We start from the raw sequence: 25622 nt of genomic DNA on the forward strand, positions 1-25622 counted from the left end.
TTTCCTTGGTTCTTGTTTTGTTTTTTGTTTTTTTGGTTTTTTTTTATACTCTCTTTTGTCCTATGGAATGTTCAAGAGGCGTACCGGGTATGTATGACGTTATTACTTTTGTTTTGAATGAGGTCTATATAGGACTTAGGCTTTATGAAAATAAAATAAAACCTCATCTCAAATAGTCTTATGGAAGGCACTTACAGCAAAGAAAATTTTCATAATGGCTTTAAAATCAATTTTCATCGATAATAAAATTTGAAATTGCAATAGTATAAGTCTGATGGATCTGTAAACACTTATTTTTTGTATAAAATAGACGGTTTAGATAATTTGTTATAATATACATTATTTTTAGAGTTTAAAATTTTAATTTCTTTCGCAACCATAATCTTAAAGCCGAGATGATCGATGTAAAAGTTTTCGAATGCTTGAATTTTCAATTTTTTGAAGTGAAACCTCAATTCCTATCAAACCACTTTCTGTTTTGTTTTTCTACTTGCCAAAAGATTTCTTACTCCTGGGAGAGCATATTATCTATTTATTCCTTTAGGCAAAACCTGGTCTTGGTGTATTATTAGTATTTATTCCTTCAAACAAAACCCGATCTTGGTGTATTATTAGTGCCCTAAATTTTTGAGATGTGACACCTTCGGCTTATCAATTAACTCTAAAATGAACACAATTTAACTCTAAAATAAAAGTTCATATGTACCATGCGTGTCAATAAAGAAAACATCCCAAGGATGAACAAAGACCATCCAAGTATATGAAGGGTGATATGTGAGTATTAAAGAACTCAAAAATCTAAACCATTGTTTTTTGAAAATAAGCATCTCAAATCAAAATAATCCTCCCAAGTAGGATATTTGCCCGAGGGATTAAGTACCCATGATCTTGTGGGATCATACTATACACGCTCCTTTCTCATTTTCTTGATCCTATCATATAGGTTTTCTTTGTTTACTATAAAGTTTGTATATTTTGAAGGGAACATCTTGCTAGACATGTCAAAAAATGTCCCTGGAGTTCTGTCAAAGATAATCAGTGATCTTTAATCAGATTGAGAGAGAGAGAGAGAGAGTAAATGCTCCTTAAAAAATCTGCAACTCTCACATGTGATACTGGAGAGAATCAATGACCCTTAATCATTTTGCAAGGCTCACAATTGATACTAGAAAAAGAGAGGATCCTTTATGTACCCCACAAAGATAATGATAATATATTGGGGTTCCCTATAAGAATGCTTGTTGTGAGTGCAACTGAATTAGTTGGGAGGTCCATGTGGCCGTTAGATCCAGCACACTGAATCCATAAAGGAAAGGTTAAAGGCTATTAGATCCCTGCCTCCAACTACCGATCCTTCTGGATGTTTTCCCCTGATTAATTGATTTGTTTGTATCAATGGTTTAAAAAATGGATCGGTGACTCGGATCGAGCACCCAAGAAATCGATTCAGATCGGCGAATCGGCGATCCGGATCGGAAATCGGGTGAATCGATCAGAATAAAGTTTCAAAAAATCCGAAAAAATTATTAAAATTCATTATAAATATTGTTTTTTAGGAATTCAATAAGAAATGAGGGTACTCCATTAAGAATTTTCATGTTTTTGAATGAATATGCGAATATTGATATGTTCTTTCCCTGCATGAACCGCCATTCAGCATTTGATTTACATCACATAAAAAGATAAACATAGAATTATCATGGAATAAGTATATCAACATACATGGACTACAATAAAGCATAAAATTAGTATCATACGATCGAAAAATAAAATGATAGACGACGTTGTTGTTCTTCTTGGTCACGCTGATGCCATTGATTGAATTCGTTTGACAATTCATTGATTCGATCTAAAAACGAATCATCGATATTAGCAGGCGTCTGACTATTCCCAAATCCCTAAGTGTTAGTGTTTTGTTGTGTTCCCAATCCAAAATCCCCGAAGCTTGTCCATCCTTCATGCTCACCTGCACTGTCGTGCTCATCCCTATACTGTTGCTGTTGGGACTCGATATGTGAATAATATGGCTGGGATAGGGTGGCCTCAGAATCATCATCTCTCTCATTTTCTCTTAGACCCCCTTCCCACTCTCCCTCATTAGGTGCAATATCACCGACATATTGTGGATACGTTGGCTGGCTGCTTCCTCTTTCATGCTGCTCATCACTTTCTTCAATATCTTCATCACCGATAGCCTCAAGGAACGCTCTCTTGTGCAACACTAGCTCCTCCTCTTCTACTACCCATTGGTCTGCCGTGTCTGTGATAAATATTGTGTCTAAGTCTATCGGCCCATAGTCTTCAAGCTTCCTTCTTATTTGTCGCTCTCTGAGGTTTAAATTATAATGAACGTAGACTAGTTTATGAAGCTTCTCATAAGCGAGTCGATTCCTCCTAGTAGTGTGCAACCATTGGAACGTACTCCAGTTGCGCTCACAGCCAGTAGCAGAACATGTCTGGGAGAGCACCTTGATTGCTATCCTCTTTAGGTGAGGTGCATCAATACCATATATCTCCCACCATTCAGCTGGATTAAAATGTAAAAAGCATTGTAAGGGCAAGAACAATTCATAAGATTAAATATATGAATGAACAAAATATTAGCGAGGGGATAACCTGGATCCATCATAGTTCCAGAATTTCTAACAAGTCTAGTTCCGAAGGATTCTATAGCATCCCTATACATAGCAAGCTAAAACAAATATATTACTTTTTAGTGCATTATTCCTCACAAATATAACAACTCAATGAAGTTTTTATCCAAACATTAAATAATACCTCTTGTATTGCTGCTACTTGATTTCGATGGCTTCTCTCCAACCTTGCAATAATGTATCTGACCCCTTCCATAATCTTGTGGGGTTGTTTAGGTGTCAAATAGAAAAATTTTGGGTTGAAGTAGTAACCTAAAAAATATATAGGTAGAAAAATGTCATTTACAATTTTATAAAAAAATGATTTAAACTTAAACATTGTAATGATATAAATATATATTTACCAGCATAATGAATTGGACGTCCAAATTTGGTGTTCCACCTCTTTTCTATAATCCCGATCACTTTGCTAGCAAAATTACACTTCTCCCTAATAGCTGATTTCGCCCTCTTAATACCTTCATAAAGGATACTCATGGTAGCTTTCTTGTCAGCATCTACCATTCTTAACACCGTGACCAAAGGGGTAGTGGCCTCTTCAACACGGGAACATCGAGACCAGAACTGCCTATTTGAGATTATGTTGTCCACTTTTATACCGGTACTGGACTTCGAGAGGCGGTCATTTAACCACTCTTCACAAGTAAACAATCTCTTTAATGCACCTTCAGATTCTCGAATGGAGTCCACAGCTAAGTAATCGGTCGCAAAGCGAGTTATGGCAGGCTTGATTATCTCTTTTTTCTTAGAGTGTTCTCTAAACAGAAATAAAATTTTAGAGTGGTTGTATATAAATCTCGATACCAACCTTGTTTCCTTTAGAGTCTCCTTCACAATTTTGATCTCATCTATCTCCTCTAACATAAGATCGATGCTGTGTGCAGCACACGGGGTCCATACTAGATGCTTCCTCTTATCCATCAACTTGCTGCCCGCAGAAACACATACACGCGCATTGTCCGTAATAAACTGGACTACATGCTTATCTCCCACCTTCTCGACTATTTGATCATATAGTCGTACGTAGAAGTTTGCATCCTTCTTCGTCCCTGATATGTCTTTGCTAGACAAAAAAGCTGTACCTTTTGGGGAATAGGCCAAAAAGTTTAAAAACTCATTTTTGCTAACTTTATTCAACCAACCATCACTCATGAGAGTAATTCCTTTCCTTGGCGAACTCTGTTTATATTCTTCAATCCACTTTTTAACTTCCTCTACCTCTTCATCTAATATTGGCCCACTGAGCTCATGTGCCATCGAGGTTTTACCCCGGGCTCGACTCTCTGGATTGCACTGACCATAGGTGAAAAATATGGGCTATTGGCTGCATCAAAGGGAATCCCTTTATCGTAGAACCATTTACCAACATATCTCCCTAACATGTTTCTTGTACCTTTAACCATGCCTTTTAGGGTCATCTGTTGTGACTTAGGCTTTGAGAGAAATGGGTCTTTACGACCATGACCTGCAATACTGGCACTCTTAGGTAGCCTAGAAACAATTTCTTCAACAACTGATTCTCCTTGATACATATTGCCACCAACCCCTCCATACATATTTGAGCTGGGCCCGCCATACATGCTCGAGCTGGGCCCGTCATGCATATCTGAACTAGGCCCACCATTCATATCTAAGCTAGGCCCACCATGCATGTCTGAGCTAGACTCACCGGGCATTCTAAACCCACGTTCCCTCTGATATTGTTCATGTAAACTCAATCTTGTGGCCATGTCCAGCTCATTATTATATTGCTCTTCCAGGTCATTATTATATTGCTATTTTGTATCATTCCTGCTTGATGATGTATATAAACTAGCTATCTCCTCATTCATCCTATGTTTGGCAATTTTTTTACCTTTGTTAGCATTAAGAATTGCCGCTATTTGTTTTTTTACATTACTAGGGACACTAGCGTATGCAGAAACTTCTCTCTTAACCCCTGCCAAGTGTTGCTTGAACCTATGTACCCACTACTTATCACTCTTTGACAGTAATTACAAATAATTTTGTCTTTGACAGTAATTACAAATAATTTTGTCTTTGACAATAATTACAAATAATTTTGTCTTTCTTGTTGGGATCAAGTCTGATCCCATGTTGCCATGCATGGTCTCCAGCAGATCTTGGCATGATTCAACTGTTTTAAGATGTAAAAAGTATAAAATTAACCTGACAGTTCAAAAAGAAAAATAATCACCATGTGTAGTGATAATATGTTGCGGTAGTTCATGTAGTCATATTTGTTGTTATTTGTTATTGCAAAATACCTTTATTGACAATAATATTTTCGTACATATCAATTACAAACATTCAGAATAATATAATACAAAATGCAAGCTCCAAACATGGCTACAACTCAATTATCAAGAACATATATTTTTTGCATTAAAAAATTAATAATAAAAACAATTCTTCACAGAGCCAGCTAACATCAGTCATTCCAACTAAAAAATCCATGAACAACAGATAAAAAAAATACAGTTTTGCATTAAAAATATAATAACATGCATTTTTTTGCATAAATAATCCATCAACATACAATTTTTTCAACAAAAACTTTAACAATAAAAATTTAAAATATGGTTTAATACCTCATGATAATTAAAACCTTGTCACGATTTTCACATCTTTTCGAAAAATCATCATTTTTCAAAAAATTCTATCATGGAAAAAAAAAAAAAAAATTACAGCAAACTTAAACAATAAAAATTATAAATTGGGTTTAATACATCATGATAATCAAAACCTTATCACGATTTTCACATCTTTTCGAAAATCATCATTTTTCAAAAAATTCAATCATGGATAAAAAGAAATAAAATAAAAAAAAGTACAGCAAATTTTCAAAAAATTCGATCATGGATTACAAAAAAAAATTTGATCATGGATTAAAAAAAAAAATTAACAAATTTTCAAAAAGTTTGATCATGGATTAAAAAAAAAAATCACAAATTTTCAAAAAATTCGATCATGGATTACAAAAAACAATTCGATCATGGATTAAAAAAAAAATCACAAATTTTCAAAAAATTCACTCATGGATTACAAAAAATTCGATCATGGATTACAAAAAATTCGATCATGGATTACAGAAAATTCGATCATGGATTACAGAAAATTCGATCATGGATTACATAAAATTCGATCATGGATTACAAAAAAAAAATCGTGGATTACAAAAACTGAAAAAAACAATTCGATCATGGATTACAAAAAATTCAATCATGGGTTACAAAAAAAAAACAAAAAACAAAAAATTCGATCATGGATTACAAGAAAAAAAAACGAACATTTCGATCATGGATTACAAAAAAGTCGATCATGGATTACAGAAAATTCTATCATGGATTACAAAAAATTCCATCAAGGATTACATAAAATTCGATCATGGATTACAAAAAAAAAAAACAAAAAAAACAAAAAATTCGATCGTGGATTACAAAAAAAGAAAAAAACAATTAGATCATGGATTACAAAAAATTCAATCATGGATTACAAAAAACTCTATCATGGGTTACATAAAAACAAAAAACAAAAAATTCGATCATGGATTACAAAAAAAACACAAACATTTCGATCATGGATTACAAAAAAGAAAAAACAAACATTTCGATCATGGATTACAAAACATTCGATCATGGATTACAAAAAATTCTATCATAGGTTACAAAAATAAAAAAAAAAAAAAAAAATTCGATCATGGATTACAAAAAATTCTATCATGGGTTACAAGAAAAAAAAAAGAACAAAAAATTCGATCATGGATTACAAAAAAAAAAAAAAACAATTCGATCATGGATTACAAAAAAATCGATCAAGTATTACAAAACATTCGATCTTGGATTACAAAAAAAAAAAAAAAATTATGTTCTTCACAAAGCCATTTTACATAAGCCATTTTAACTCAAAAATCCACTTCTAAGTGAATAAATTACATCCAATTGAGTATATTTTCTGATAAACAACAATATAAGGAATCAAAACCCTAAATTTTTAACACATTATTTCTAATATATCATGAAAACAGAATCAAAAGGCGGAAAAAAAAAAAAAAAAAAAAAAAGCGGAATTTTGGTTCCGCAGACATCTCTGTGTTCATCTCAAATTTCATGCTGTAATTGACCAAATTACGTAAAATTGGAAATTTTAAATTATACTAGACACAATAAAGATTAAAAACCCTAATTATTGAACTCATGATGTTCAAAATATGCCGTGAAATAAATCATATGGCGGAAAAAAAAAAAACCCAAACTTCTTACCTGATTTTGTGAACCGAAGCCTTCAATCTCCAAAAAACTCTGTTTTTCTCAACAATTATCACAAATTAGTAACAAAAGGTTTTGATTCACAGCTTTACGATCAAAATGGCTACAAATTTTGAAAGATTCATACCCTATTTGGCATGAAACTTTCAGAAAAGGCGGAAACCCTAAAAAAGCAAGTTTCGTGATCCAAAAACACCAAATTTTTCAACCATTTAATCCTTGTAAAAGCTGAATAAAGCTGTTTAGAGCTTGCAAATTAGATCACATGCCAAAAAAAACAAAAAAATGATCAAAAAATGAAAAATTTCAAAGAATCTCTTGAAGAACACTGTGCAACCCGTGTTCTTCACGGACTCGCCGATTCCGCACAGTGACTCGGCAAGTCACTGTGCAGAATCGTCCGGTTCTCTCTAGAACCGGACGATTCCCGATTTTTTAGCCGATACGATCCCCCCATTACGATTTTCGAGTCGAACCGGGCGAGTCCGGTTCAACTCGACGTTTTTTTAAACACTGGTTTGTACCAATGGTTTAAAAAACGGATCAGTGATCCGGATCGGGCACCCAAAAAATCGATTCGGATCGACGAATCGGCGATCCGGATCGGGAATCGGGTGAATCGATCAGAATAAAGCTTAAAAAAAATCTGAAAAATTATTAAAATTCATTATAAATATTATTTTTTAGGAATTCAATAAGAAATGAGGGTACTCCATTAAGAATTTTCATGTTTTTGAATGAATATGCGAATATTGATATGTTCTTTCCCTGCATGAACCGCCAATCAACATTTAATTTACATCACACAAAAGGATAAACATAGAATTATCATGGAATAAGTATATCAACATACATGGACTACAATAAAGCATAAAATTAGTAACATATGATCTAAAAATAAAATGATAGACGACGTTATTGTTCTTCTTGGTCACACTGGTGCCATTGATTGAATTCGTTTAACAATTCATTTATTCGATCTAAAAACGAATCATCGATATTAGCAGGCGTCTGACTATTCCCAAATCCCCGAGTGTTAGTGTTTTATTGTGTTCACAATCCAAAATCCCCGAAGCTTGTCCATCCTTCATGCTCATATACATTGTCGTGCTCATCCCTACACTGTTGCTATTGGGACTCGATATGTGAATAATATGGCTGGGATAGGGTAGCTTCAGAATCATCATCTCTCTTATTTTCTCTTTGAATAATATGGATTAAAAAAAAAAATTAACAAATTTTCAAAAAAATCGATCATGGATTAAAAAAAAAAAATCACAAATTTTCAAAAAATTCTATCACGGATTACAAAAAAAAATTCGATCATGGATTAAAAAAAAAAATCACAAATTTTCAAAAACTTCTATCATGGATTACAAAAAAAAATTCGATCATGGACTAAAAAAAAAAAATCACAAATTTTCAAAAAATTCAATCATGGATTACAAAAAATTCGATCATGGATTACAAAAAATTCGATCATGGATTACAAAAAATTCGATCATGGATTACATAAAATTCGATCATGGATTACATAAAATTCGATCATGGATTACAAAAAAAAAAAAAACATAAAAAAACAAAAAATTCCATCGTAGATTACAAAAAAAGAAAAAAACAATTCGATCATGGATTACAAAAAATTCAATCATGGATTACAAAAAATTCTATCATGGGTTACAAAAAAAAACAAAAAACAAAAAATTCGATCATGGATTACAAGAAAAAAAAACGAACATTTCGATCATGGATTACAAAAAATTCTATCATGGATTACAAAAAATTTGATCATGGATTACATAAATCATGGATTACAAAAAAAAACACACAAACAATAAACAAAAAATTCGATCGTGGATTACAAAAAAAGGAAAAAACAATTCGATCATGGATTACAAAAAATTCAATCATGGATTACAAAAAACTCTATCATGGGTTACAAAAACAAAAAAAAACAAAAAATTCGATCATGGATTACAAAAAAAAAACAAACATTTCGATCATGGATTACAAAAAAAAAACAAACATTTCGATCATGGATTACAAAACATTCGATCATGGATTACAAAAAATTCTATCATGGGTTACAAAAAAAACAAAAAAAGCAAAAAATTCGATCATGGATTACAAGAAAAAAAAAACAAACATTTCGATCATGGATTACAAAAAATTCGATCATGGATTACAAAAAATTCTATCATGGTTTACAAAAAAAAAAAAAAAAACAAAAAATTCGATCATGGATTACAAAAAAAACAATTCGATCATGGATTACAAAAAAATTGATCAAGTATTACAAAAAAATCTATCATGGATTACAAAAAAAAAATAAATAAATAAATAAATATAAATAAATATAAATAAATAAATAAATAAAATTCCGTACGGGACTCGCCGATTCACTGTACAAGACTCGCCGATTTCGTACAGTGAATCAGCGAGTCACTGTACAGAATCATCCGGTTCTCTCTAGAACCGAACGATTCCCGTTTTTTTCGTCGATTCGATTCGTCCATGGCGATTCCCGAGTCGAACCGGGCGAGTCCGGTTCGACTCGGCGTTTTTTTAACCATTGGTTTGTACTGTATTGGAAAGCATTGTGAGGTTCTAGCTCATATATTTTCTAAGGGGGAACACTGTACTCGAATCATTGTCGTCGTCATCGTCAAAACTTTTTTCTAATTACTTGGGGTCGGCTATATAGATCCTGATATGGAATAAAGGTTCTTGTTTGTTCGATATGATTTGTTTGACAAATCAATTGGTTTCTTGACTCTTTAATTAACCTAATTCAATACAAATTAATTCATGACAACGTAAAGATTTTAAGTTAATCACTATAATGGTACTAGGCATTCCACCTTGCACAAGTTCATAAAGCCGAGATGAATTATGAAAGGCCTTGCCCAAGATTATGATTCTAAGTTTACGTCTCCATCATTAGTGACTACAATATAAATTACTTACCAAAGACCAATCACTTTACATCTTCTACAAGATTATGATTCCCAAACTCCAAGGTTATGAATTGTCATATAGTGATTACAACTCCATAGAAATTCCATGGCATTTGGCGTCATGTGCCGCTCTGGGCATCCTGTGCCACTGCATCGAGTGCCACTCAAGTCCGGCCGTTGATGTGCAAGGTGTCGCCATCCTGTTAGACGTGAGATCTCCGGTGAATCCATTCTCATTTTGCAGGGTCCATCGTGTTTTTTCTTGGCTCTTTGGAATGGGCAACTCTATTTTCTCCTCCGCCTCCCTCCCGGCTCTGGAATGTTTTTAGGGAATCGCATATTGTAGTGAAAAATTATATCAAGAAAAATCCGGCCTTTCTAATGACATCAAAGTTCTTGTCATCGATTTCTAGCTATCGGCTCGATTGGAATAGCCTTTTTAGTTACTCGTTTCAAAGTTGTAATGATGGATTTCTAGCTCGCAGCCAAAGAGATTATTTGCCCCATGGATTTCGACCCCACAACTTGATTGGAACTGTTATTAGAGAGCATGTTCTTGTATTATGGTTGTATAGTAATATAATGAAACAATCTTCAAAAATCATGTTAAGACCATTAGTTTGACCCAAATTTTAAAATATAATTTATTTTAATTCTAATGAACAATCACAAAATAAATAAATAAATAAAAACAAAACCTAGAAAGTGTTTTTTTAGCCCAATTAACATAGGCTGTCCAATTTTTGTGAGATGTTTAGATCTAGGCCATTGAATGATCTTTTTTTTTTCTAAAATTTTTGGATAACTTTATTATCATTAGGTTAATAATATTTAAAAAAAAATTGATTTTGAACTTATAAAGACCTAGATCTTGAAATTCACTAAATAAACAATCTCGATTCATTGTTGGAGGGGACTCATTTTGACCATATATTGGGTGCAAATTAAATTTATTTTTTGAGATTGATTATTTACATGAAGAGAGTGTGTGTAAAATTTTAGGTCGTACAAATACCACAAACATGGTTTTCTAGAAGTGTGGTTTCATTATATTATAATGGCATGGTGACATGATATCATTTCTCTATATAGGAAAACTCTTCCCAACGCCTATAGCGAAAATGAACAGTGATTTCGTCTACTATCATCAACATCCAAACTTCATCGCACGATCACAGTTGTCTAGTAGTGTTTTGTTTTTCATTTTTTCATTTTTTTATTTTTAACAAATCCAAATTACTTGAAATTTGGAGTGTGTGTACATCTTCGTGAGGCGCACCTAATAAAACTATGAAAAAAAAAATTCATAAAATATAAGTTGATCAAAATATATTGGATGGTGATGAGGGTTGGGAAGAGTTTTCATATATATATATATATATATATATATATATATATATATATATATATATATATATATATATATATATATATATATATATATATATATATATATATATATATATATAGAAAAACTGAGATTAGCTCACTAGCTCATATGAACATATGAGTCCAACGGCCCAGATTGAATCTGGGCCAATCTAGTTTCATGTGACATTTGTATAGTTTTATAATGAAATAATCTTTAAAAACTATTTTAGTGCCATTTGTTTGACCACAATTTTTAAATATACACCTCTTTCATAATGAACAATCACACAAAATTAAAATTTGAAAATGCACTATGGAAAGTATTTTTTTAGCCTATTTAACATAAGTTGTCTATTTTGTTAAGAATGCTTAGATCAAGGCTTTAGAAGGATTTCTTCCCTTTTCAAAATTTTTAGATAGCTTTAGATAGCTTTGCTATCATTAAATGAACAATGTCGAAAAGAGAAAAATGGTTTTGAATTTGTAAAGGCATAGATATTGAAATGTACCAAATGGATGGTCTAGATTCATTGTTGGAGGGGATTCATTTTAATCATATCTAGGATACAAACTGGACTTTATTTTTTTGAAAATTGACTATTGGGATGAAGAGAGGGTATGTGCAATTTTTTTGGTCATAAAAATGCTACATAAAAATGCTACTAACATGGGCTATTCCAAAGCTACAATTTCGAACTTCCCAAGTACATCAATCCTTTTCTATTTTCATTAGGTCATAAGTTAGAGCTTAAATAGACTTTTTTTACCAAAATAGAACCTCGGCCAAAATCTAGGTCATTCAGTAATACACCATATCTTTCCCAGGTCCAAGTGAATTCCTTTTGCTTATACATGTTAGCTATATGGTACAAATAAGGGCTCTATCTTAGATGTTTTAGATCTAAAGCGGAAAAATGGCAAAAATGACTTCAGGATTACATAAGAAAAGCAAGAACACTAAGGATCAAAATGACGGACTCATTCATGGAATGGGATATATATCTATCAAAACTCTAAATAAAAAAACCATTCCCACTTTCCCACAAATCATATCCCATCTAAACACGAAATACACCACTCCAACATATGAATTCTAAAGTCCAAACTTCCATGCTATATTAGCCAAAACCCGACATTCATCTTCTGATCCCTTTATTTGATGCTTTCATTGGAAATCATATAAAGGGAATTTAGGTTGTTTTATGACTAAGAATCACATGTCTCTTGTATAGATTGTTTATTCATCGATTATAAAGTATCCTATTCTTGTGAATTGTTGTATTTATCCGAACAATATAAAACCACAAAAATCTCTCTGTTGCCTACCTCTATCCCAACAAATGGAAACCAAAGCCCTTATCTTTTGTTGTTTCTCTTTGTTTTTCCAAGAGAATTGTGATGCATCATTTTTATTTTCATGAAATAATTCCAAAATATTCGTATAATTATGTTTATATTTGAATTAATGTTTAAATATTTTAAAATTAACTTGGTTACACTATTTAGCTTTGAAAATAAAAGCTCACCTTTCCTTCTCACTCACATTCTCTCTCCCCTCTCCAAATTTTATGTAATTCTACTCCTATTGTAATTCCGAAGCTTCTAGTTCTGAAAGATGAGTGGGAAACATATATCTAATAAAACTTTGTTTATTTATTTGTTCTTTTGTTTTCTCTGTTTTTTTGTTTTTGTTATCTTGCAACTTCTCCCCCACCACCACCACCCCCGATGTATATATATATATACTCCTAATGTAATTCCGAAGCTTCCAATTCTAAAAGATGAGTGGGAAACATATATCTAATAAAACTTTGTTTATTTATTTGTTCTCTCTGTTTTTTTGTTTTTGTTATCTTGCAACTTCTCCCCGTCCCCCCGATATATATATATATATATATATATATTCAATACACCTCTTTCGTTGCTTAATTCTCTCTGGAGGTATTCAGTGTTAACTGATATTGAATTATTATTTTATTACTTTACCGTCTCTCCTATCTTTCTCTCAATTTTCCATGTCCAACGGCACCTTCCTCCTCATCATTCCATTGCCCAATGCAATAACAACATCAAGGTCGTAGGTCCTACTAAATTATGGAAAGATTTGCCTGTATAGCCTTGTCCACAGATACCCAACTATCACTTAGTACAGTTTTAGCCCTAATTACCACTCCACATTTAAGAAATATTTGTCAAATAAAGCATGTGGATTAAATGTAATAAGCATAAAAATTATATAATTAATTTAAATTAGAAACACAAAAATCATCAAATAAATGTAGATACACAATAAGCAACTAAACTCATGACAGATCTAAAGCAATCCTTTAAGATATCAATAGGTTATTAAAACTAAAAACCAAGACTAGATAATCAAGCTAAGCAAAAGGATTATAACACTAAATATCATAAAACAGTGTATTATAAAACTTCAAGAAAAATTATAGTAATCCATTAAAATTACATAGCATAATCGCAATAAAAAGTCATATAACATAATTATAATAAGATATTAATAAAAAAAATTAAACTAATATACCTCTTTGGTCTTCTCCAATCCACAACATGTAATGCATGTACCCCATGAAGGACCCCTCTAGTATCCTAACTAAACTTCTCTAAACTTTTTTAGTTTTGGAATTGGATCTCACTTTTGCTTGTTATGTAGAGAGAAAAGCTCGAAACTCTTTACAATTAAGAAAAGTGAAAACTAAAAAATAAAGGTTATCACAGTCGAACTATGTTATTCGCAAGTCTTGTCATGTTGGAAGCATGTGATTTTAATCATATTATTCTAAAACCATATCATGTTGAAGGCATGTGATTTCAGGAGAAGAATACATGCAAAAGACGTGGTTGGTTATAATGCAAAACAAGTTAAATAGTTAAATATTTCACAAGAAAATATATAATATATCACCATTTACTTTTGGTATAAGCATGTCACAATCACAGCCAGCATAAGATGTCAAATATGATGGCATGGACAATGTCACAAGATTAGATTCCTCACATAAATAAAATATTTAATAGCATATTTCTCAATTATAATAAATAATGTTATAGAAGATAAATTATTGTTAGGACATGAAATCTTTTTTTTTTCTGTATCTATTCTCTCAATGCCAAGTTAATCAATTAGAGGGTTTTACAAGGTCAAAGCAATCTTCTCCTGTGAGTTTTTGAGATGCCCCTTACTTTATTCTTCTTGGTGATGAACGATGATTACATTATGGCGTAACTCCGTCATATATTTGATCCCGCCCAAATATGTTTGCAAGTGAGATAATTGTCTCTTCAAAATTGCCGCATCTCTTTTCAAGAGACGAAAGGTTACTTCCATCCCACTTACCTCTTTCCAAGTAGCGTACTAAGCATTCTATTCTGCTGGCCCTAGAGTTTGGCTTGGTATGCTAGCTCTTTTCCAAAGAAGATTCCAACTGAGAACGAGCGTTGTAGAATAAACTTAACAGTTTATATACATTTTTACCTTTAGAAATACACGTTACTAACATAATTTATTCTGGAAAGATTTCATACTCCCGAGGAAGCATACAGTTCATTTGCCCCTCAGGTAAAACCAGTGGTTTAAAAAACGGATCGATGCCCTGGATCGGGCACCTCAAAAACCCATCCGAATTGGTGAATCGGCGATCCAAATCGAGAATCGATTGGGAATCGGCCGAATCGATCCTATTAAACTTTAAAAAAAATCCAAAAAAATTATGAAAATTCATTATAAATGTCATTTTTTAAAAAACCAATAAGAAATACGGGTATTACATTATTAACTTTCATTTTTAATTAATTTGTAAATAATTAAGATGTTCTTTCCCTATATGAACTTATGTTAACCATTAAATTTGCGTCACATAAAACAAAAAACATAGAATTACCATGGATAAAGTATATAATCATACATAAACTATGATAAATAATGGACTAAATCGATGAAAAATGGCTACTAAAATCTCGAATTTACGGAAAAACCTAATCCACTAAAAAAAAAACCAAATTATTACAACCTAACTAACTATAATCCAAAATTATTACAACTTATCTAACTATAATATTATATATTGCAACAAAAATTGTTGGTTTATATTTTATTATATAAATAACAACAAATTTAAAATATTTTATAATATCATTTAATTTAAAATATATTATTGACAACTGTAAGAAAAATAATACATTACAAGATTTATAATGCAAATAAATAAATAAAATATTTAATTATCAATATAGAAATTATTCAAATGCACATTAATTTTTGAAATAACACTTCAAATTTATAAAAATATAATTTTTTAGAATTCTGGAATAAATTTAATAGAAGAGATTGTTAGAGACAGAGAAATATTTCAAATGTGTATGAATCATATCTTAAAATTAATATTCCTAAATTTATGTTAAAGCTTACCATATTATAAAAATAAAATTATAATTAGATCAGTTATTCTTGGTTTTTATTTAAAAATATTTATTGTATTAAGAAATATCTTTTATTTTTTTGACAAGAAATACTTGTTGTATTTCTTTTTTACGAAAAAATATGATATTTTTTGTATTACCTTTTTTTTTATATATGACAAGGAAAAAAAGAAGATGTTATATTACCTTTTTTGTTTTTGCTTGTTGTATTGCATTCTATATTTTTTATTATTTTCTTCATTTAATTTTTTTTTTTAAGACAAAAGTAAAAACCTATCCTTTATTTTTTTTTTATGATATTATTATTATTATTTTATGAAGACAAAAAATAAATTTTGCACAATACATCCCAATTGGGATTGGAACTTGGGATATTATGCTTAAAAATATTGATGCTAACCACAACAACCCTTTGCATATTGCTAAAGAGTTCTCTACAATAATTAGCTATATTGAATGAATTTTCAGCATAATATTGCTTAGCGCAAGTCCCACATTGAAGAATTGGAGAAAGTTTGGACGGTATAAATACCTTTACAAAAGCATTAACATCAGCGTGATGGCGAGAAAAGATACACCCATAATAATATTTTTGACAAAAATTACCAAAATGTCCTCAGGTAAGGACTCGGCTGGAATCGCGTGATTTATGATGTAGTAGGAGCGATTGTGGAATCACATGATTTATGATGTAATAGGAAGGCGATTGCTTCGCGTGATTTATGACATAATAGGAGCGATTGCCCTGTGACGTCACTAAGCGGCTGGAATCGCACGATTTATGACGTAATATTTATGACGTAATAGGAGCGATTGCCCTGTGACGTCACTAAGCAGCTGGAATCACGCCCTGTGATGTCACTAAGCGGCTGGAATTGCGTGATTTATGAGACGCGCGATTTATGATGTAATCAGCATATGGAATCGCGATTTATGATGCCGATTCTCCTCTAGGGTTGACCGATTTATGACGCTGATTCTCCTATAGGGTTGACCGATTCCCGTGTCGATTCGATTGCGACTCGCCAATTTTTAGAACCTTGGGTAAAACTCAATCCAAGTCTACTTTTTAGATCCAATTCTAGGGATGCAATTTTTAGAACCTAGTGATCAATCTCATCGAAAAGAAAAAGAATTATTTCACAGGCTCTGTGCCTATAAAAGGTGACGTCCTAATATTGAAAAAGACCCTTTTTTTTTGGAGGCAAAGTTCTAGATATTCCAGTACTCAAAAACCAATATTTTTCTTTCTAATAATAATCTAATGATACTTTGATAGATCCAAAATTTTAGATAAAAAAAAAATCCTTATAGGCATCATTTTTTGTACGAGGGAATTATTGTATGGTATGCTCCTGCGGGGTTACAATACGCGCTCTCTAACTTCATAGCAGGATATTATAAACTAAAGATAACCCATAAAAATCCTTAATCTCCATGTTCCTGATTCAAAAATAGGAACGGACCTCTCCGATACGTTCTTTCCCTCCGCATTCTAACCCACAAGATAAAAACCCTGTATAATAGATTCTCTAAATTGATAATAATCTACCCACCTTAATTTTAGGAAACAAACACTAAAATATGATCTAAAGATTTGCTCCAAGATTTGTTAAAATTGACTCTAAAAAAAATAACCACAATCAAACTCTAGATTGACTTTATCAAATTAAAGATTGTCTTGCTAAAAAAATAAATGGATTCAATCACGGATTTTATCAACTAAACCAAAAAAACGATATTAATCATATTTCTAAAAATTAACCCTAATAAAAAAAATAAAAACTCTACCTACGTCTCTAAAAATAAAATTAAAATTTTGTAGCAATATTTTGTAGCAATCAGTTATTGATCTGCATCATTTTCCACTGGTTGGAGAAAACTCATTATTGAGTTTTGAAATGCCTTAAGATGAATTTTTCAATATCCTCGCATCCTACTTCAACCCAAGCAAGACGATCTTAAGACCTTTGGATTTACTGCAATAATCAAAACATAATGATTGTATATTGAGAATGATAAGTCCTCGAGGAAATGGTCAATGTATGTCAATTTTTCAGCCATATAAACCTGTTGAAATTTGTCAAACTTAACTTTAGAGCACACCATCATGTATGGATCTTTTAGATGATCACTACATTCAGCGGCCGAACCAATTTAACCTATTGATTGTCCTTTAAGGTCTTTCTCTTTCCGTTCATCAAATATTTTCATAAGCTCGATCTCCTCTATATTCATGTCAACATCTTGATTCGCTATCTCTCCCTTGATGAAGAAATTAGAGATCTGATATCCTTATGTATGCATCTTTTAGATGATCACTAGATTCAACGGTCAAACCAATTTAACCTATTGATTATCCTTTAAGGTCTTTCTCTTTCCCTTCATCAAATATTTCATAAGCTTGATCTCCTCTATGTTCATGTAAACATCTTGATTCTCCATCCCTCCATTGATGAAGAAATTAGAGATCTTATTTCCTCTATGTTCATGTCAACATCTTGATTCTCCATCTCTATGAAGAAATTAGATATCCTAACTACTTCAAGGGAAACTTCTCTCCTTTCATTTTACTCTTCATCAAATATAGTACCTTCATCAAATAAACGATTATTTGGAGTGATAATTTCAATTAAAGATCCAAACCTACTGGTTTTTCATCAAACTTAACTAAATCTCTCTCTCTCGACTATGACTACCGTCCTCATAGTGTATCGGAGTTGGATTTTGTGCCAAGCGTTGGGTCAACTCATTTGCTTGCCTTCTCATAGTTTTTGTCTCAATATCTTAGAGGTTTTGCTCTCCTTGGATGGGCTTACTCTTGATACCCGGCTATAAACTATGTCCATCAGCATGATGTCTGTCGATGAACACTATGATCCGTAAGAATCAATTACACTCTGATACTACCTAACGTAGTATAAAGTTTATCGATAACAACAACCGGTAAAAACAACTGTGTTTTAGAGAGAGAAATAAAAACCGAAAAAGAAACCACATGAAGATAGCAAACATGCGGTACCAGTAAGCATAACTGCGATTTAGAGAGAGAAATAAAAACCGAAAAAAGAAACTACACGTAGATAGCAAACATGCGGATCCGAGTCATATGATACGTACCACAAGCACAAGAGGGAAAAAAGAAAATGCTTCCACCATCTCTCTCCCCTACACGACATGCAAATATCACTTTTTTTATTCACCAAAAATAATTCCCCAGTACAATGGCGTGCATCTCTTTTTATAAAGGTTTCTATCTTTCGAAAACTTCTCTACCAAAATTACGTTTTCCTATCTTCTAAAAACAAGCCTTCTAAAAAATGCCTATTGATGCAGTGAAAAAAAAATAAAAATTAATTTTTATTATTATTAGGATTTTTGAGTTTATCTTTTAAATTAGGATGTGTGCAGGGATAGGTGGGCATTAAGTTTGTGCGTGAGTTAATTTATGGATTGGGTTAGTTAGTTTAGAAATGTAAATAGGTTAGACCTAGGGGGGTTTATCTTTTCAACAATGGATTTGGATAAAACGTGGGGATTTATCTTTTCAACAATAGGTAAAATGTGGGTGGCACGTGAATTTAAAAGAGAGAAAGAAAATAGGTTACGGGAGATAAAATAGAAAAGTCAGTTGTTTATCTTTTTCTTTTTTTTAGTCTATCTAAAGGGACATTTCTTTTCATTGTAAAAGTGGTGAATGAGTTAATAAAATTTGGACTCGTGAAGAGATTATTTTAGGGTGGATTCCCTCTCAGACTTTGAGAGATGGTATATTCTCTCAACTTTTTTATTTCCATTTTTCGCGTGTTATTTTCTCCCTGCGTCAATTGGTATCAGAGCTTGCATGAATTGTATTAAAGCTGCATGAATAGAAATGTAGATAGAATAAGGTTAAATAGGATAAAGTTTGTTGTTTATCTTATCTTCTTTTAGTTTATTTAAAGGGATGTTTCTCTTCATTGTAAAAATAGTGAATGAGTTAATAAAATTTGGTCTCGTGAAGAGGTTATTTTGGAGTGAATTCCTTTGTAGACTTTGGGAGAGGATATATTTTCTCGACCTTTTTTTTTTTTTTTTTGTTATTTTTCCCATGTTATTTTCTCCCTGCATTAATTTGCAATAATTGGTATCAGAGCAAGTTAGGTCCAGAGTTCACAATGCCACCAAAAGCAAATCAAGCTAATCCTGTTCTAGCTATGGATGATCGTTGGGGAGAAATTTTGACTAAAGCTCTAGAGGATTTTCGAACTGAAGTACGTAAGATGAATCAGAGGATGCAACAGTTGGATCAGATGTTGCAGCGGTTGGAGAATAACCTTCCTCGTGAAGAAGGAACTAGCAACCATATTAATCTTGCATCAGGAATTTCACGACGGTGTTAATTTCGAGTATAACGAAGATTACAGGCCAGATCCGCGTCCTATAGAGTGACCACGAGATTTTGGTAATCTGCGTCTTGTAGAGCAACCATGAGATTTTGGTATTAAAGTCGATCTACCAGAATTTCATGGTAAGCTCCAGATCGAAGGTTTTATTGATTGCTTAAGTGCAAGTGATAATTATTTTGAATAGGCTGAATTGCCAAAAGAACGTAATGTTAAACTTATTGCTACCAAACTCTGTGGGTGTGCTGCGGCCTTGTGGGAGCAAGTTCAACAATCTCTACTTCATGGAGGAAAAGGAAAAATTACTGATTCGCAAAAGATGAAAAAGAAATTGAAAGAAAATTTTCTTCCTGCTGATCATGAGCAAATTTTCTTTCAAGAACTCCAAAATCTTCGACATAATGAAAAAAAAAAAGAAGATTATATTGGAGAGTTTTATCGATTAGTTGCTCGAAATAACCTCCATGAAACGGAAGGACAAAAGGTTACTAGATATGTAAATGGCCTTCAACCTACCATTAGGGATGGAGTTTTTCTACATCGCTTATGGGCTTTAGGTGAAGCTTTTCAACTTGTTTTACAAGTAGAAACGAAATACCAATGGAGCATCGATAAACGCTTTTACCCCCAGAATGAGGTTTTATGCCAACTGAAATTTAATGAAGAAAAAAAGATAATGCAAAGTTTATGGGTTATCAACCAGGATATCGTTCGTTTGAATGCCCAAAAAAAGAAGATGGAGGTACACTTGACTAAGGAAGAGGAAGAAGTTCCAGAAGATCACATTCAACAAATAGATCTCATGGTGATGAAGAAGGAGATCCGCTTTGAATTAAGCTCTTCTCCCAACCTGGGATAATGATGCAATGAAAAAAATAATAATTAATTTTTATTATTATTAGGATTTTTCAGTTTATCTTTTAAATTAGGAGGTGCGTAGGGATAAGTGGGCATTGAGTTTGTGTGTGAGTTAATTTATGGATTGAGTTAGTTAGTTTAGGAATGTAAATAAGATAATGTTAAATTTAGTAATTAAATAGGATAAGGTTAAATATGGTTAGTTTAGGAGTATAAATAGGATAATGTTTGATATATAGGGATTTATCTTTTCAACAATAGCTTTGGTTAAAAGGTGGGGTTTATCTTTTCAACGATGTGTAAAACGTGGGTAGCACGTGAATTTAAGAGATAAATCGGGATGAGAGAAAATAGGTTAAGGGGATAAAATAGGAAAGTCACTTGTTTATTTTCTTTTTTTAGTCTATTTAAAATTTGGTCTCGTGAAGAGATTATTTTAGGGTGCATTCCCTTGCAGATCTTAGAGAGGGTATATTCTCTTAACTTTTGTTTTTTTTGTTTGTTATTTTTCTCGTGTTATTTTCTACGTACTTACCAAAGACTACTCCTAAAGATAACCCATACAAATCCTTAATCTCTATGTGTCCTTATCTAAAAATATGAACAGTCCTCTCCCTTACATTATTTCCTTCTACATCCCACTCCACATGATAAAAACCATGTCCAATAGAAACCTCATTCTCTAAATTGATAACAATCTACCTATCTTAATCTTAGGAAGCAAACTCTAAAACATGATTTAAAGATTTGCTAAAATCGACTCTAAAAAAATAAGACATCAAACTCTAGACTGACTTTATCAAACTAAAAATGTTATTGCCAAAAAAATAAATAAATAAACTCAATCACAAACTTTATCAACTAAACAAAAAAAAAACCATATTAATCATATTTCTAAAAATTAATCCTAACAAAAAATAAAAAGTCGATCCACATCTCTAAAAATAAAATTAATAAAATTAAAATTAAAATTTTGTAACAATGCATAATTGGTAAAAGATGTTGAAAATGTAAAAATGAATACTATTTAATTAACTAGTTATATCAGTAAAGGAAGGCAATAATTCAGTTGATCTCCAAAGCATTCTCGTTTGATTCCTCAACATCTCTGATCAAATAACATCTAGTAACAGAAACTCGTACCAAATATTAAGAGATAAAAAAATTTCAAAGTCTCCCCACTACACCAATAGGGTTGTCTCTCTCTCTAGAGCTCTTCCTCTCAAACAACCCCAATTTTATTTGAGGAAAAATATAGTATGCCACAGTAATACAGATAAACAACAAATCTCACATTGTCCTTTAAAAAGAAGAGAGCAAAAACGATTGATCTTTATCTCTCTCTCTCATACACACAACTGTATAAATGGGAAAATTTGAAGTCGACATTTTTAGTACTTGTTTGGAAAAGGGTGACTAAACACCCAATTGGATAGATTGCTTTTTTTCACTTTACAAATAAATATATTCCTACTTATAAATGCATATGAACAATGAGAAAAATGGCAAACTAATCAATTTTCCTATTTTCTATCACACTTTAGCCATCTCCAAATAATGTTCAATCAATTTATTAGGCAAACTTAAAATAAGAGATTTAAACACATCTCTTATTCTGGGAATTCCTAAGGGGGAAACTTATATTTTACGGTTTAGAAGGAGAAACAATATTCCTCTTTAATGTATGTTTATTTCCAATAAAACCACTTCAGATAGAAAAAAATTGAAAATTTGAAAGAGAAATATAATTTAGTTATCTAGTTAAATGAATAAAAGATGGTAAAAATTTAGTAGATCTCCAAGCCTTTTAGTTCAATTCCTCTTCATTCCCAACTAAACAATTTCTAGTGAGAGGAACTCATAAAAATATGGAAAAAAAAAAAAAATCAAGTTTCCCACTACTCCAATAGAGTAGTCTCTCTAAAGCTATTCCTCTCACAAAATCCCAACTTCTTTTGAAAAAAAAGTATAATATTTCACAATTATACAAATGAAAAACAACTATGATAAAGAAGAAAGCAAAAATGTTTTCTCTCTCCTCCAATGTTTCTCATTCATTAGCGCTCTTATTTTAGTTTAGTAATATCTCTCACTCTTTCACACACACTCAGACATCGAAACACACACACGCACATACATACATGTTAATACATATGGCCATGAAACCTCACGTAGTCTTGCCTATAATTGTGAGCTTGGAGGAATCTCATAGTTTATTATAATTATCCGTTCATAAAAGTGTAAATAATTATCTATATTATAAAACTAGTTTCTCCAACGTTTATATGGTTCAACGTTCATGTGGATAAGTTGGATAAATATCACTGAGATCAAATAATATCTTTTCTCAAAGGCTCGTTGAAAAAAATGAATGTTAGCTCTTCTTCTCGCTATAAATATAGGAAGCCAGAGAGAGAAAGATACAATAAAAAAACAACAAAAACAAAATACAGAGCTTCGTACAAACAGAAAGCTTTTCTCCTGTCCCTCTCTAAAAGGAAAAAATGGTTCCTAATCTAAAATTCGAGCTCTGCGATTACCAGCTTCAGGATACCCCTCTCTTATCTTAGGTTTGGTCTTATCCGAACCATCAATTTTCATTAATATTGGTATCAGAGCCATCAAAGTTCCGTCCTCCATATTGTTTTGGTGTTATATTTCTTCATGCCTCTCTTATCTTAGGTTTGGTCTTATCCGAACCGTCAAATTTTATTAATATTGGTAACAGAGCCATGAAAGTTCCATCCTCCATATTGTTTTGGTGTTATACTTCTTCATGAGTTTCTTGATATATTTTTTTCAGCAAGTTTAGTTCAGATAAATGCAAATTATGCTTTGCATCTTACTGTAAATTTCTTTAAAAGGAAAAACCCATAATCTTTATGAGCAAACTAGCCTCGTTTTATTCTCTACCATAAAAGTTTGCTACAGTTTTATTTTTTTGTTAATCAGAGACTTATCTTCGCATTTTTTTTCTCTTGGACGGATATAGGGGACAAAAGTTCATGAGCCCAAATTCTCCCCTACTCACAAAATAATAATAATAATAATAATAATAATAATAATAGTATTGAATAAGATAAGAAGTAACTTTGTTTATTTCCTCTCACCAATATTGTCATCCTCACCCTTCTTATAATGTTTCGTTGGAAATAATATCTACATATTGCGGTTGTTGATAAGCCTTCAGCATTGTGCATCATTTATAATTCTAACTTGGATGTTTACATTAAAGGTTGTCCTTTTGCACAAAAATCTTTTGCTTTTTCTCTCTCTAGGCTTTGACAGAGAGAATCCACTTCTTACTCAAAGGCACATATTTACCCTTGACCCGTCTACCTTCTTTGCACTGTGTTTATAGTTCATGCACAAGAAAAAGACAGGCTCATGTTTCCATCGATGTTTTTTTTTTAAAGGCTGCTTCGGTTTCTTCTGTTAACATTTTTTTGTTTCTACGAGCCTAGTTGGTAACAACATATTAGATCCATATATATTATGTTGTCACTCAATAATAGCATATATATCTTAATCTAAGATATTGCTTATAATTGCATAAAGATATTAAAACGATGGAAGGAAAAATATTTTAATTTTAAATATCTTGTGGTGGATTTTTTTGTTACAGAGATACAGTCACTCTGAACATATATAGCATCTCTAAATACATTTTTTGCTATTCTGTTGCCTTTATATATTTAGCTGAAATTTCTATTAAAAAAAACGAGGGGGGGGGGGGGGGGGGGATGAGGGGATGATGAAAGATTATAGAAGACATAGTTTGCTATTTTTTTTTTTTTGTAATGTTGATATTTGAATGCAATTAATGCACTTACTACCTTAGTATGATATAGAAATTGATTTGTCTTCTAAGTGAATCATATACTTGATATTTGTTCTTTTATTATAAGGGCTCACACACCATTGATATTGCTCATGCACCTCAAATAAATAATATAAAGGGGAAATTTTATATTATCTTTGATAATTGTAGTGCTAACTTTTAGATTGAGAGATTGCCTATTTTAAATTTTTTTTAAGGCATTACTTAATAATATGAAATAATTGCAGTTCTCTCTGTACAAGTATTGACCACATATTAAAAAAAAATTGGTGCCTTGTTTAGTATCTTTAGAACTTAGAAAGTATTATGTTGCTCACACATAACTTAGCAAATGGGTAGTAGAATTGTAATGGCTGAACTTTCTAGAGTTGAAAAAATGAATGAAACCAATTTTGGCATGTGAAAGAGGAAGATGAAATATCTCATCATCCAAGATAGAATTATATATGTACTAAAAGATGATCCACCGGTAGTTGATGATAAACCAACTGAAGAAGACATAAAAAGTTGGAAATTTTTTTAAAAGATGACATCATAGCAAAAACTTTTATTTTAACTTTTATGCAAGATAACCTTATTAAGGTTTTCGAACATCACGAAACATCTAAGAAAATATTGGAGGTACTAAAAAATAAATATGACTCAACCTCTGAAACACACCTCCAATTGCTATTAGAGCAATATAACTCATTTAAAATGAAGGAGTGTAATAATGTAGTGGAACATGTAAATAGGATATTTGTTATAACTAAGGACTTAGCTATTATTGGGAATGAAATCCCCGAGCACATCCAAGTTTGCGCTATCTTAAATAGCCTTTCACCTTCATGGAGGATGGTAACAATTGCACTGAA

General features: G+C 31.8%; 1 long non-coding RNA gene across 1 annotated transcript; it reads right to left on the reverse strand.

Annotated features, from left to right (window-relative positions):
- Window positions 1-9793: 9793 nt before the first annotated feature.
- Window positions 9794-13962, reverse strand: LOC148780747 (uncharacterized). The gene is made up of 2 exons (XR_016039754.1): window positions 13790-13962; window positions 9794-10414 (listed from the first exon to the last, which is right to left on the reverse strand). It is a non-coding gene; the product is annotated as an uncharacterized LOC148780747 (long non-coding RNA).
- Window positions 13963-25622: the final 11660 nt, after the last annotated feature.

Source organism: Amborella trichopoda, chromosome 8 (genome assembly GCF_054954075.1).
Source record: "Amborella trichopoda isolate Santa Cruz 75 chromosome 8, AtrichopodaSantaCruz75HAP2 v2.0, whole genome shotgun sequence".
Lineage (NCBI taxonomy): Eukaryota > Viridiplantae > Streptophyta > Magnoliopsida > Amborellales > Amborellaceae > Amborella > Amborella trichopoda.